Raw genomic sequence first — 13835 nt, forward strand, 5'->3', positions numbered from 1 at the left:
AGAACAAATACCCGCTTCCCAGGATCAACGATCTGTATGATCAGCTCACTGGATCCTCGGTCTTTTCCAAGATGGATTTGAGGTTGGGCTACCATCAAATCAAAATCAGAAACGGGGACATTCCCAAAACGGCCTTTGTTACTCGTTATGGCCAATATGAGTACACCGTTATGTCCTTCGGTTTAACCAATGCCCCAGCTACCTTCTCTCGGTTAATGAACTCGGTCTTCATGGAGTATTTGGATAATTCGTCGTAGTATACCTCGATGACATACTCATCTACTCCAAGAACGAAGAGGAACATGCCAAACATCTAAGGCTGGTATTGATGAAACTTCGAGAGCATCGCCTTTATGCCAAATTCTCCAAGTGTGAATTTTGGTTGCCAGAAGTGACCTATCTAGGCCATGTAATCTCTGGCAAGGGTATTGCTGTCAATCCCGAGAAAGTTCAAGCCGTCCTTGATTGGACTCCACCTGAGACGGTCAAGCAAGTTCGGAGCTTCCTGGGCTTAGCAAGCTATTGCCGCCGCTTCGTCGAGAATTTCTCCAAGCTTGCTAAACCTCTAACTGAACTCCTCAAGAAAGATAAAAAGTTCGAGTGGACTCCATAGTGTGAGTTCAACTTTTAGGAACTGAAAAGACGCCTGACATCTGCTCCCGTACTGGTACCACCAGATTTCTCCAAGGACTTTATTATCTATTGCGACGCCTCGCGACAAGGACAAGGTTGCATACTCATGCAATATTGTCAGGTAATTGCCTATGCTTCACGACAATTACATCCACATGAGGAAAATTATCCCACACATGATCTTGAGCTTGCAGTTGTAGTCCATGCACTTAAAACTTGGCGATATTACCTTCTCGGTAATCGTTGCGAGGTCTTCACCGATCACCAAAGTTTGAAATATATCTTCACCCAACCAGATTTGAATCTCAGGCAAAGACGTTGGGTCGAGTTGATCTCGGATTATGACTTTGGAATAACTTACACCCCGGGCAAAGCCAATGTCATGGCTGGTGCGCTAAGTCGTAAGTCCTATTGTAACAACCTGATGTTACAACAAAGTCAACCACTTCTCCATGAGGAATTTCGTAAGCTTAATCTTCACATTGTTCCTCGAGGATTCCTATCTACCCTGGTGGCGAAACCTACCCTTACGGATCAGATCATCAAGGCACAGAAGGTAGATCCGAGAATCTCCCGTATTAAGAGAAACATTAAGAAAGGAGTTGCGAATTGTTTCTCCATTGATGATCAAGGTGTCGTATACTTTGGAAATCGCCTAGTGGTTCCAAAGGCACGAAACCTGAGGCGGCTGATCCTTAAGGAAGCTCATGAATCCCCTCTCACCATTCATCCCGGTAGTACTAAAATGTATCAAGACCTACACCAGAGGTTTTGGTGGACTAGGATGAAGAGAGAAATCGCTGAATACATTGCTAATTGCGACGTTTGTTGTCATGTTAAAGCAGAGCATCAACAGCCTGCTGGCACCCTTCAACCTTTGGTATTCCTGAATGGAAATGTGATAAAACCAGTATGGATTTCATCACTGGGTTTCCCAGGACCAAGAGAGGGAATAATGCCATCTTCGTCGTGATCGACCGACTTTACAAAGTAGCCCACTTTCTACCTCTTCGTGAGAGTATCACCGCTAGCCAGCTAGCCGATTTATACATCTCCCGAATAGTGTCTCTTCATGGTGTTCCATTGGAAATTAACTCAGACCGTGGGAGTCTCTTCACCTCTCGATTTTGGGAAAGTTTCCAAAATGCTATGGGAACTCGTCTCTCTTTTAGTACCGCCTTCCATCCTCAATCAAGTGGTCAAGTGGAGCGAGTCAATCAAATTCTGGAAGATACTCCGAGCTTCTGTCATCTCGTTCAGGATGAGTTGGGAGAAATGCCTTCCATTCGCGGAGTTTGCTTATAACAATAGTTATCAAACTAGCTTGGGCAAGGCTCCTTTCGAAGTTCTCTATGGACGAAAATGTCGAACGCCTCTTAACTGGTCAGAAACCGGGTAAAGACAACTCTTTGGCCCAGATATGATTCAGGAAACAGAAGAGCAGGTTCGCGTTATTCGTGAGAAATTGAAAACAGCCCAATCTTGTCAAAAGAGTCAATATGATCGTAAACATAAGCCTATGACTTCGGGTTACTCCATTAAAGGGAACCCATCATTTCGGTATCAAAGGGAAATTGGCTCCTCATTACATTGGACCCTTTCGCATTCTTGCCAAACGAGGAGAAGTTGCCTACCAATTGGAACTACCTTCGCATCTGTCCAGAGTTCACGATGTCTTCCACGTTTCTCAACTCAGGCGTTGCTTTGCGGATCCTATCCGTGGAGTGGACCACGAAACGCTTGATCTACAAGATAACCTCTCATATCGGGAATATCCCATTCGTATCCTTGATCAAGCCAGGCGTACCACTCAATGCCATAACATCAAGTTTCTCAAGGTTCAATGGTCACACCATTCCGAGAAAGAAGCCAGTTGGGAAAGGGAATATCGTCTTCGACTCGAGTACCCCACCTTCTTCCCGGAGAATCCTAAATCTCGAGACGAGATTCTTTTGAGTGGGGGTGAGTTGTCACACCCTAGATAGTTCAAGCATTAGAGTGTGCATCATGTTTAAATTCCTCTTAAATTTGAAATGGGGAAGGCAGAAACCCCCAACACCCCCTGGAAACAACTAGGGTTTACTAAAATTATTTTCAATGAACCTGAATTGCCCTTCTAAAAATTTCACCCTCTTTGCCTTGGGTTAGAAACTCTGGCAAAATTGGTGCACAATTTTCTAGGTCAACAGAAGGTCATTGAATTAAATCATAAGTATTTGAATTTGGGCATTTAAATGCTATAAAATAATTTAAATGCTCAAATAATTCTGGAAATAAATGTTTGCTGTTGGAAATATTCTAAACAGAGCCCACAATTATTTTCAGGATTTTTGGAAACGTTTCAGTATTTTTAATAAAGCCCAACAGTTGCAGTTAAATAGAAAACGAAAACAAATCAGAAAAAGAGAGAGAGGGAGAAGCCCACCTGGGCCTTACCTGTGCTAGCCGGCCCACTAGGGTTTACTAACCACTAACTAACTCTGTTAGTTAGCTGAGAGACTGACAGAAGGGGCCCACCAGTCAGGTTTGACCTGGGCTGGCGCCTTTGACCCGCTGACGTCACTGTGACGCAGTGCTGACGCATTAATTCAATTACTGGATTTGTTCTTTAATAGAAAATTCTAGAAAATAGTCAAACCTTCTAAAAATCATAGAAAATCAACCATAGCTCCAAATGCAAAGTTTTATATATGAAAAATGATCAGAAAAATTCAATCTATCCATCTGTAATGGTTTCATGCATGACAAAACAAGTTAACCTTGCTGTTTAAGCAGAATAAGGTAATGCACTAATAAGGCCATGTTTAATGAACTAATATTTGAATCTTTGATTCAAATGAGTTCATCCCTTTCTGTTTTAGCTTGCATTAGGCCAAGACACTTTCATCTTGCCATGTCATAGCATGCATCATATTGTTGCATATTGCCATGTGTTGATTATGTTCGGTGTGACTTTCGTGGTAGGTTCTGCCTCCGAGGATAACCCCGAGTATCCGTCTGAAGGGCAGTACCCTACTACCTCTACAACAGGCAACCAACCCATTGATCATTCCGATACAACCCATGTTCCCGCTTCTGCTCATGTTTACTGCATTAAGACAACGTGATTCAAACTACTGTGTGCTACGGTAGCTGTACCCTTATCCTCTGCATGACCTGTCATTGCCACAGTAACTAGATGGAACCCACTAGCATGTGTAGGAGTTGATTGAGCCATGTATGTGATTCCTACCTTGCTATGCCTGCTATGCTTAGAGTTGTGTCAGGTCTGGTTCATCTGGGTGATGGGCTAGAGTGATATGATTATGCCGGTAATATGAGGGATGTGTTGAACATGTTTCGGTAAAGGTATCGATGAGAGGCCATGTAGGAGTACATGGTGGGTTGTTTCATTGAGGCCGTCCATAAGAACTGAGATATGTATGTGTGATTTAAGATGCAGTTACTACCGTACATTGGGCCCGAAACCAATGGACCCTCTCGGCTTCTTAATCACCCTAGTACTTTGTCCAGGAGTTGCAAATAGTTTCTAGTGTTTGTAGGTTATGTGTTGGCGGCCGTGCGTAGCGCTGACCCTAGGGGTGGGCTATGTTGCGGTAGATACACCGTGGCACAGTGTACCGAGTCACCTGTTTGGTGTCTCGGGAACCCTGTTCACATCGTTCGGGGCCGTAAGTGGAAACCTCGGCCGGACTCCCTGCGGATGGAACCTGGATAGGCGATAAACCTGGACTAGAGACTTAAGTGTTTAGGTAGGCCGTGGCCGACACCCTCGCTGGGCTTTCGCTTGAAGGTTGCCGAGTACATGTCGTGTAAACGGCGGTAAGTGGTGAAAGCGTGTATGAAGAAGTACACCCCTGCAGGGTATAAAACTATTCGAATAGCCGCGTCCGCGGTAAAGGACTACTTGGTTGCCTATACAGTTCATAGACAAGTTAATGGATACTAATAAAAGACTCAAGATAAGTGTGAGTACCGAGGAAGGCCCTCTCGTAGGATGACGAGAGAGGATCCCCGGTGGAGTATTGTGTTGGTGAGTAGTGGACTCGTGTGCGAAAACTATTTTACTAGTGGAGTTCCGTAGGATAGCTTAGCCAAGAGTTAAAGCTGGCTTGCTGCAATAACCCCACCACCTTCTTAAGAATGAGCATGTATATTAGGTTCTGATGTAGGACTTGCTGAGTACCTGTTACTCATGTTTGCTTATTTATTGTTTTCAGACGACAACACCGCCCCCTCCGATGGGTTTTATGTAGACCTTGATGTCGACAAGTGACTAGCCACCCAGGTGGTGATCCTGGCCATGGAGGGCCCTATGTAGATAGACAGGCTTCGAGAAGCCTTCTTTCTTTCTAGTGTCTCTACTCAGACTAGTTGCTTCTGCATGTGCTTGTATGATTGTATGACTTGAGTGTCGGGTCATGTGATGCCATGTTGTATGTACTCATATCGGGCATATTGTGTGTATGATTGAAATGCTTGCTATGAGTGGGATCCGACAATCTAGTTGTTTATCCTTGGTAGTCTTTCTTATGGGGAAATGTAGTCTAGTGTTCCTCGAGCCATAGTAGTCCGCTACAACCCGGTTCACCGGAGTCCTGCTAGCCCAGCACTACTGTTCAGGACACTTGACTGGCCGGCATGTGTTTCACTTCGTTCCTATGTCTGTCCCTTCGGGGAAATGTCACGCGGTGATATCCAGAGTCCTGTTAGCCCAGTGCTACAGCCCGGAATCACTCGCTGATGACCGACATGCTCGATGTGATTCATGTATGCCTGTCTCCATAGGTCTGTGCCGCTTTGGGTTCACGACTAGTCATGTCGGCCCGGGTTCTCTGTCATATGGATGCTAGCGACACTATCATATACGTGAGCCAAAAGGCACAAACGGTCCCGGGCCATGGTAAGGCGACACCCGTGGGATACCATGCGTGAGGCCGCAAAGTGATATGAGGTGTTACCGGCTAGATTGATGTGACTTGGAATCGGGGTCCTGACATCCTGGGACAGTACGGTATTCTTCTCTGTAAGAACCTGCATAAAAAATGATCCTTAAATCAGTTACTCTAACTGTTTCAAGTCTCGGGGGCTACTGGTATGACTTTGTCCGGATCCTCTTGTGTAAATATATATTAACCAAAATTTTCTTACCCGTATGACTTTTACATATTGCTCCGTGGCTCTGGCTAAACCATTTTGAGCAGCACGGAGGTACGCATCTCCCGAATTGAAGACATCTAATGCCTCTTGGGAGAAACAAGCGTCGCGAAGAACTGTCCGGCGACGCCTGTGGTTCATGGCACTCTCCACCTTGGAATTGGTGGCAAACATCCTGTCCGCATCCTCTGTCGGAGGAGTGTTCGGCGTGCGCCTTGTGTTTGCTTCCACTTCCGAGCCAGGCGTTGGAGCCTGGATGGTGGAGGCACGATTGGCAAACTCTCCGGATGTAGTCAGGCGAGGTCTCTTTGTCCTGAAGATAGCACGAACGTTAATATACCCTGAAGGGATAGCACCAGGGAAAAAGAGGGTGCGCTATACCTTTGCGATGGCGTCTCAGTCCAGACTACATTCCTTTTTACCCCACGGGGCCCTGCGGCCCCTCGTTGGCTAGCCGCCGCAGGTTCGGCCTCCCACCTCGGAAACCTCCCCTGCAAAACACGGTCGTTGTCAAGAAAACTGAAATACGTGAGAATGGATTCCTTCTCAAGGGGATGAGGCTCCTCTCTCTGTTACTTGGGAGGTCGGGATTAACCCTGGGTAATCAGCCGTAATGGCCACCAAGGCGTTGTCCTTGCTCGGTTGATGGAACACCCCATCAATCAGCTCCACAGATATGTCCGGATCCTCTTGAGAGGCCGGGTCGAGGGACCTCCCTGGGTCCTCGGGTTGTGGAGGAGGGCTGTTTATTTCCTTAACAGCCCGGCGCAGTTCCTGCGTTGAAGTCGTTAGACTAAATATTTGACAATGGGATTACAAAATGGATGGGAAAGTAAATGCGGCCGCTTACCCAGCTTGGTGGATTGTGCATAGAGAATCCACCCGGTGGGTTGACGTGGAGAAATTCCTCCTCTTCTCCCTTATACAAAGTGGACAAGATCTTTAGTAGAGCGGCAGCCGAATCCGGCCCCTTGCGGCCGTAGCGGGTGGCGTCGTCCTCCCCGTTGAAATCCCACATGGGGTGGCTTCTATATTGAAGTGGCTGCACCCCCCGCATAATGCATTCGGCCATAACCCCGATCATGGTCAGTCCGGAATGGGCTAACAATCTTATTCGGCCCAGCAGGTAAACGATGTCCCTGTCACTTTTCCTCTGAGGGCTCCGCGGACGCCAGCTCAGGCGCTTCTTTAAGGGAGCACCGTCGAACTCAGGGACGCCGATCCGAATAGGATCCAGCAGTAGGACGTCCTCTATATAAAACCATTCCGAAGGCCAGTCTTTGGACGCCTTCTTTGGGGTTCCGGATAGATATCCGATCCCGGCGATACGCCACACTTCGGCTCTGCCCACTTGATATATAGACCCCTTTTGAGAGCGGGGCACCAGGCAGAATAACCTCTTCCACAGCGCGAAATGAGCCTCAACACCAAGGAATAGCTCGCAAAGGGCGACAAAGCCCGCGATATGCAATATAGAGCCGGGCGTGAGATTGTGCAACTGGAGGCCGTAGAACTCCAGAAGCCCGCGGAGAAAGGGATGAATTGGAAATCCAAGTCCTCTTACGAGATAAGGGACGAGACACACCCGCTCTCCTTTGGAGGGATTGGGGGTGCTCTCCGCTTGCTCTCCGCCATTATAGGTGGCGAGTCCAGCTCGGACTGGGGCCATATAGGCCTGAGGGAGAAATCCCTTGGCCTGAAGCAACACTAGCTCGCTGTGCGGGATGGAGCACCTCTCCCAGTCTCCAAGTTTAGGACTGGAAGGGCAAGAGGAGGAGCTGCAATGGCTGGCCATGCTGGAATGGACCTTTGCTGGAGGCACTCTAGTGATTACTCGCGGAAAGGAGAAGGTGTGGTTTGGATCTGAATCCCCATCCCATTAAATAGGCAACTCATTTACGCAGCTAGGGGTATGAATGTAAAAATACCCCGACTTTTCACTTTCGTTTGATACGTGGAAGACGGTCATTATTGGGCATGGAAGCCAAGGTGCGCTACATTACGAAAATCGGACATTATTCAGCAGGTACACGGAATTTGGAGAAGAACCCGCCTTGCAACGCCGAAGACAATCTGCGTGCCGTACTCGTCGTCATTGAAGCCTGGTTCGAGGGCTACTGAGGGAGTCCTGGATCAGGGGGTGTTCGGGTAACCGGACTGTACCTTCAGCCGGACTCCAGGACTATGAAGATACAAGATTGAAGACTTCGTCCCGTGTCCGGATGGGACTTTCCTTGGCATGGAAGGCAAGCTTGGCGATGCGGATATTCAAGATCTCCAACCATTGTAACCGACTTTGTGTAACCCTAACCCTCTCCGGTGTCTATATAAACCGGAGGGTTTTAGTCCGTAGAACAACATCATCATACAACAATCATACCATAGGCTAGCTTCTAGGGTTTAGCCTCCTTGACCTTGTGGTAGATCTACTCTTGTACTGCCCATATCATCAATATTAACCGAGAAGGACGTAGGGTTTTACCTCCATCAAGAGGGCCCGAACCTAGGTAAAACATTGTGTCCCTTGTCTCCTGTTACCATCCGCCTAGACGCACAGTTCGGGACCCCCTACCCGAGATCCGCCGGTTTTGACACCGACAGTTGAGCTTTTCAAAACGTAATTTCTCATGAGTCCTTAAAAGTTCTCGATGATCTCCTAAGATAGTTTCATGAGCTAACTTAAGAGTGCTTAGTTCTTTAGTTAGAGACTCAATCTTGTCCTTATCATTGTCATTCGTTTCATCGTAGTATTCATCACTATGGTTGTCAACAAGTAACTCATCATCACCTAACAAGTCATCTTCATCACTATTGAAATCGACATACTCGGGGTGTGATACCTTTGGCCATGAAGCATCTTTCAATTCCTTCATTTGGTGAATCAAATATGTTGTAGGAGTTGGTTGACACAAGTGCTAGACCGGCAACACCTTCATCTTGAGTATATTCGGAGTCGGAGTGATAGCTTCTCTCGGAGTCATTGTCGGAGTCGGAGACCGATACCCATTCACCAACATGAGCTTGATGTCTTTGTTTTGTGTAGCTCCTTGATGACTTGTTCTTCCTTTCCGAATCCTTGCTTCTCCGAGAGGGTCTTCATTCAAATCGATCATCCCTACTCCTTCTCTCCCTTGATGGTGATTCTTCTCTTCTACTTCTTCTTTTGGGAGAATCTTCTCTTATCTTGTGGGGAGCCATACACTCATTGGAGTAGTGTCCGGGTCTTCCACAATTGTAGCAGTTTCGCTCTCGACTAGAAGATCTTTTGTCATTGTAGGACCTTGACTTGGAACTTCTCTCTTTGCTTCTATTCTTGTAGAACTTGTTGAAGTTCTTCACCATTAGGCTCAATTCTTCATTGAAGGTTTGTTTCTCACTTGATGATGTGGGAGCTTCACATGAGGCATTGTAAGCACCACTTGACTTGTTATGGAGCTCCTCCTTATCCTTGAGTGATATCTCATAAGCAACAATTCTTCCAATGACTTTCGTTGGCTTGAGATCTTTGTAATTTGGCATCATTTGGATCAATGTGCATTTGGTATCGTATTTTCCATCCAAGGCTCTTAGGATCTTCTCGATGATGAATTTGTCGATCATCTCTTCACTTCCTAAGCCGGCAATCTCATTTGTGATAAGAGCAAGCCTAGAGTACATTTTAGCGACACCTTCACCATCCTTCATTTTGAACTTGTCAAGTTGACTTTGAAGCACATCCAACTTGGATTCCTTGACGGAGTCGGTACCTTCGTGCATATCAATCAAAGTATCCCAAATTTCCTTTGCATTCTCAAGACGGCTGATTTTGTTGAATTCTTTGGGGCACAATCCATTGAAGAGGATATCACAAGCTTGAGCATTGTATTGTAGCATCTTCAAGTCTTTCGCGGTAGCTTCACGATTCGGTTCTCTCCCATCAAAGAATTCACCTTGCAATCCAACACACACAATGGCCCAAACGGCGGGGTTATGTCCAAGAATATGCATTTTCATCTTATGCTTCCAACTAGCAAAATTAGTACCATCAAAGTAAGGACCTCTATGGTGGTAATTTCCCTCGCTAGACGCCATACTCTCCTAGGTTGTGAAACCAAGGCTATGACTTCCAAAAGCTATGAAAATCAAGGCAAATGGAGCCCAAAGCTCTGATACCACTTGTAGGATCGAAAGTATGTCTAGAGGGGGGGATTAGACTACTTGACCAAATAAAAATCTATCCTTTTCCCAATTTTAGTCTTTGGCAGATTTTAGCTATCTTAGCACAAGTCAAGCAATCTTAACACAATTCAATCAAGCATGCATAGAGTCTATGAGCAGCGGAAAGTAAAGCATGCAACTTGCAAGAATGTAAAGGGAAGGGTTTGTAGAATTCAAACGCAATTGGAGACACAGATGTTTTTGTCGTGGTTCCGATAGGTGGTGCTATCATACATCCATGTTGATGGAGACTTCAACCCACGAAGGGTAACGGTTGTGCCAGTCCACGGAGGGCTCCACCCACGAAGGGTCCACGAAGAAGTAACCTTGTCTATCCCATCATGGCCATCGCCCACGAAGGACTTGCCTCACTAGCGGTAGATCTTCACGAAGTAGGCGATCTCCTTGCCCTTAAAAACTCCTTGGTTCAACTCCGCAATCTTGTCGGAGGCTCCCAAGTGACACCTAGCCAATCTAGGAGACACCACTCTCCAAGAAGTAACAAATGGTGTGTTGATGATGAACTCCTTGCTCTTGTGCTTCAAATGATAGTCTCCCCAACACTCAACTCTCTCTCACAGGATATGGATTTGGTGGAAAGAAGATTTGAGTGGAAAGCAACTTGGGGAAGGCTAGAGATCAAGATTCATATGGTGGGAATGGAATATCTTGGCCTCAACACATGAGTAGGTGGTTCTCTCTTAGAAAATGTGTAATGGAAGTGTAGGTATGTTCTGATGGCTCTCTCCATGAATGAAGAGTGGGTGGAGGGGTATATATAGCTTCCACACAAAAACTAACCATTACACACAATTTACCAATCTCGTGAGACCAAATTGACAAACTCGATCGGACCGATTTAGAAAACCTAGTGACCGTTAGGATTTTCGGTGGGACTGAGATGCAACTCGGTAGGACCGATATGGTTAGGGTTAGGGCATAACGTAATCTCGGTGTGACCGATTACACAAACTCGGTGGGACCATTTTTGGTAATAAGCTAACCAGAGAGTTGGTCAGGTAAACTCGGTGGGACCAATTTGCTCATTTCGGTGGGACCAAAATGTTACAAAAGGGAAACAGAGAGTTTACATTGCAATCTCGGTGGGACCGATCGCTCATCTCGGTAGGACCGAAACGTTACGAAGGGAAACAGAGAGATTACAACCCCATCTCGGTGTGACCGAGATCCCTATCGGTGAGACCGATTTGCCTAGGGTTTGTGGCAGTGGCTATGACATCTGAACTCGGTGGCGCCGGATAGAAAGAATCGGTGGGGCCGAGTTTGACTTTTTGTTTAGGTCATATGTGGATGTGGGAAGGTAGTTGAGGGTTTTGGAGCATATCACTAAGCACTATGAAGCAAGAACCTCATCAAGCAACACCTCATCCCACCTTGATAGTATTGGCTTTTCCTATAGACTCAATGTTATCTTGGATCACTAAAATATAAAATGTAGAGTCTTGAGCTTTGAGATTGAGCCAATCTTTTTGTCCATAGTATTTTGAGGGGTCCACTTTCCTCATCCATGCCATGCCATTCATTGAGCTTTTCCTGAAATATTAATCTTGGAATAGCATTAGCTCAATGAGCTATATGTTGTTAGGAATTACCAAAACCACCCAGGGATAGTTGCACTTTCAGAGGAGTTGGATGAGATTCATCATGTAATCTAGTTAGTTTTGTTAGGGCTTGATCCCTAGTATCCACTATGTTCTGAGATTGACGTTGCTATGACTTTGTCATGCTTAATGCTTGTCAGTTTGGGCCCGGGTGCCATGATTTCAGATCTGAACCGTTTATGTTATCACAATTATACCCATGTTTTAGATCCGATCTTGCAAGTTATAGTCACCTACTATGTGTTATGATCCAGCAACCTCGGACTGACAATAGTCGGGACCACTCCCAGTGATGACCGTAGTTTGAGGAGTTCATGTATTCACCGTGTGTTAATGCTTTGTTCCGGTTCTCTATTAAAAGGAGGCCTTAATATCCCTTAGTTTCCAATAGGACCCTGCTACCATGGGAGGGTAGGACAAAAGATGTCATGCAAGTTCTTTCCATAAGCATATATGACTATTTACGGAATACATGCCTACATTATATTTATTCACTGGAGCTAGTGTCGTATCGCCCTAGGTTATGACTGTCACATGATGAATATCATCCAACAAATCATCGATCGGATGCCTACAATTTTCCCTTATATTGTTCTTGATAAGTTACTACTGCTATCGTGAATGTTGCATTCACTACAAAATTACAGCTATCATTGTTACCGTTGCTATTGCTATTGCTACTACTATCAAAACTATCATATTACTGTGCAACCGATCACTTTGCTGCAGATAATTAATCTCCAGGTATGACTGAATTTACAACTCAGTTGCTAATACTTACACATATTATTTGGCCCCCCTTGTGTCAAATCTATAAATTTGGGTTGAATACTCTACCCTCGAAAACTGTTGCGACCCCCTATACTTGTGGCTTATCATGCAGCAAAGTGATCAGTAGCAAAGTAGTATGATAGTTTTAATAGTAGTAGGAACAACAATAGTAACGATAATAGTGATAACAATGATTTTGGAGCAAGTGCAATAGTAACAATAGCAGTAGTAACTTAGCAAGATCAATATGTAGGAAAATCGTAGGTATGGGATCGACGATTTGTTGGATGATATTCATCATGTGACAATTACAACCTAGGGCGATACGGCACTAGCTCCTATTCATAAATATAATGTAGGCTTGTATTCCGTAAATAGGCATACATGCTTATGGAAAGAACTTGCATGACACCTTTTGTCCTACCACCCCGTGGTAGCGGTGTCCTATTAGAAACTAAGGGATACTAAGGCCCCCTTTTAATAGAGAACCGGAATAAATTATTAACACACGGTGAATACATGAACTCCTCAAACTACGGTCAATACAGGGAGTGGTCCCGACTATTGCCACTCCGGGGGTGCTGTATCATAACACGTAGTAGGTGACTATAAATTGCAAGATCGAAACTACAACATGGATATAATGGTGTGTCGGGTTTCGGGTTCCGGCAGACCCTTGAGGTCCAAACACTGGGGTGCGTGCAGAGATCTCTCCCCTACCGATCTACGTCTGATCCTCTCGTGCGAACTAAGATGAAAATGATGAACAACAGAAGAGACACGAGGTTTATACTGGTTCGGGCCACCGTTGTGGTGTAATACCCTACTCTAGTGCGTGGTGTGGTGGATTGCCTCTAGGGCTGATGATGGACAGTACAAGGGAAGAACAGCCTCGCGAGATGTGTTCTTGAGCTGGTGCGATGAACTGCTAGGGTGAGTTCACTCGCCTCTTCCTCTCTCTTTGCTATGGTTCTACCAGATTTCCGGCTGTCCCCTCCTTTTGTGGTGGCTAGCTCTATTTATAGAGGCCTTGGGCCTCTCCCCAAATAATGAGCAGGAAGGGCGCCAACAATTGGCCATTTCAAAGGGGAACATCTAGTACAAGTTATCCTGACCAAAGGTGGTCTTAGGCTACCAAAAGCACTGGCGATGACGCCGTCTTGGGCTCCACGGTGACCTCCGTCCGGCCGTCCGGCTGGTCTTGGTCTCGTTGCACCGGAATGGTAACCTTTGCCTGATGCCTTGGCCTGTGCTTGCCCCCTTTGCACCAAAGGGGAAGCAAGGGCACTGCACAGGCCGGCGCCCGCCTGGCGCCCGCCTGGTCTCGATCGTCATGGCTTGCGTCACGGGTTCCTCGCGAGGTACCCTTGCCTTGATCTCTCCACCTCCTCGTGAGCCTGCCTGATGTGGCTGCCTTTGAGGAAGCTTCCTGTCGTCTGCCCCATGAGGCTTGGC

Source organism: Triticum dicoccoides, chromosome 2A, assembly GCF_002162155.2.
Source record: "Triticum dicoccoides isolate Atlit2015 ecotype Zavitan chromosome 2A, WEW_v2.0, whole genome shotgun sequence".
NCBI classification, from domain to species: Eukaryota; Viridiplantae; Streptophyta; class Magnoliopsida; order Poales; family Poaceae; genus Triticum; species Triticum dicoccoides.